Raw genomic sequence first — 2,424 nt, forward strand, 5'->3', positions numbered from 1 at the left:
CGATTATTAAACACACAAACAAACAGAGGGGACAGATAGACAGACAGACAGACAGACAGACAGATAGACAGACAAACATGCATCTCGACTGACAGAACAATTATTAAACACACAAACAAACAGAGGAGACGGACAGACAGACAGACAGACAGCTCGACTCACAGAACGATTATTATACACACAGACAAGCAGACAGACACAAACAGACAGACAGATAGACAGAAAGACAGACGGACGGACGGACGGACAGACAGACACCTCGACTCACAAAACGATTATTTTACACACAGACAAACAAAGAAGACAAAACAGACAAACAGACAGACAGCTCGACTCACAGAACGATTATCATAAACACACAAAACATAGGAGACAGCAGACAGACAGACAGAGAGACAGCTCGACTGACAGAACGAGTTTTATTATACACACACAAAAACAGAGGAGACGGCAGACAGACAGACGGCGACTTGTTTTATTTGTTGTCATCACAACAGGGTGTTCAGGGCGGATTCTTTGTCTTCCTTTTGAAGCATTATCATGTTGCATAAGTAGAGGTTACATGCCGAGTCTCAGTGATTATCAAAAATAATGGTCGAAGTTAGCGGATCATGAAAAATGCGAGCTTTAGCGAGCTTTTTCATGACCGCGAACTGAGACCATTATTTTTGATAATCACTGAGACGAGGTGTGTAACCTCTTTATTCCTCCTTTCTTCAGTTATTCAAAGAAAAGAGGAGGTTTTTTGCGAAAGTTTGATCGAATCCTATTCACTCAACCAGTCAACCTGCGCAGGCGATCGATTAATGCGCGGTTGTATAGTTCCGTGCAAATCATTCCATTCTGTTAACACTTCTTGTCAGTTTTCCTATTTTGGACTAAAATCAAGTACACAGATATGCTGTTATTCTGCTGTGGCGGCAAAGGCAGATATTGTGTGTTCTGTATATGTTTTGGTATCGGTTAGGATAATGTTCTTTCGTCAAATGGGACTAGCAGACGAACTTTTGCACCCGTGTTCCAACGTTAAAAACTGTATGAAGTTAAGTTTTCTGGGGAAAATAGTGTATGAAACCGCTTTATGTTGTTTAAATTGATGAGATGTGTGCATTTGGTTGCGTGTGATCTGTTTATTAAATGAAATATTGTTGAAAACTGACCGTCGGATTGCAGTCTGTTGTCGAAGAAACTGAGTGAAAAGAAGGGGAACTACTCTTGTCGCTAGACAAAGTATGAGTTACTTGCCTTGGGAAATTGCTTGTGATGAACGTCTGATCTAGATTCAGAAAACAACCGAACTCATGGATTTTATATGGAGATTCATGTGTTCAGGCCTGTAGTTGTTAATTTAAATGCGGTATGTTTGTATTGTTTGCTCCAGAGATGTATACTTCGTACATTAGAGCGTTCGGAACTTTTCAGTCGCAAAAAGTAGTACCGAAACAGAACAGCTTCTCAACCCATTGCACTATCGAGGATTCAGGCTGTTGCTGGGTCGTTATTTGTTTGGTTGCTGGGTCATTATCGAAAAATAACTACCCCTACAAGTTTACAGAGGTAAAGAAGCAGAGGGGGGAATAAGTAGCCAAAAATGTCAGGAAATGGTTTGTCCGAACAACGCCCATCCAGAACTTGAACACGATAAAAAGTACTGCGCTTTCTGAACTCAGTCACCAGCTGAGCTACCAGCTGACGAAGGGGAATGGTAGAGTGGAGATTATGATTGTGTGCCACTGCCAAGGCGATGAGGCGGTCTGGTCTACCTGGCGCTCCAGTATTTTACGGTGATTGCATCTGTCAACACATTTTATCAAATGTTCATAAAATTATATAAAACACACACACACACACACACACACACGCACGCACTCTCTCTCACACACAAACACACACACAAACACACACACTCTCTCTCTCTCTCCATATCAAATCAGTGGAGCCGAGTTTCCTTCTTTGGCCCATGCATTAGGATTCAGCAAGCTGTATATATACAAGATGTCAACAACCACCACTGATATAGCAGTATCCCTTCCTTATTAGCCCTCAAGCAATCCATTTAGGGAAAGCTGATGACAAGCCCTCTGCTGCCTTTCCGAGCTCTAAAACATCGCAGAACACAACCCTTGGCAGGAGTGTTTATGTTATCGCTCGGCCAGGAAAGAACAAATTTGCAAGCAAGACAAGGAAGAGAAATGAATTTCTGGCTGAAAATGTGCACAGTTAAGAAGTCACACACTGAGTCAGTTTAGCAGAAAGAGACATAGTCAGTACTATCAGGGCTGCTTAATAATAATACACACATTTTAAATCATCAGAATACACTCTCTGCAATCTTCTATACTGATTGCACAAAGAAACATTCAATGCGGAAGAAATCAGTTAAATACTGCTGTTTCCTACATGTCGAACCGGTACATAAGAATC

The sequence above is a fragment of the Littorina saxatilis genome, linkage group LG13, assembly GCF_037325665.1.
Source record: "Littorina saxatilis isolate snail1 linkage group LG13, US_GU_Lsax_2.0, whole genome shotgun sequence".
Lineage (NCBI taxonomy): Eukaryota > Metazoa > Mollusca > Gastropoda > Littorinimorpha > Littorinidae > Littorina > Littorina saxatilis.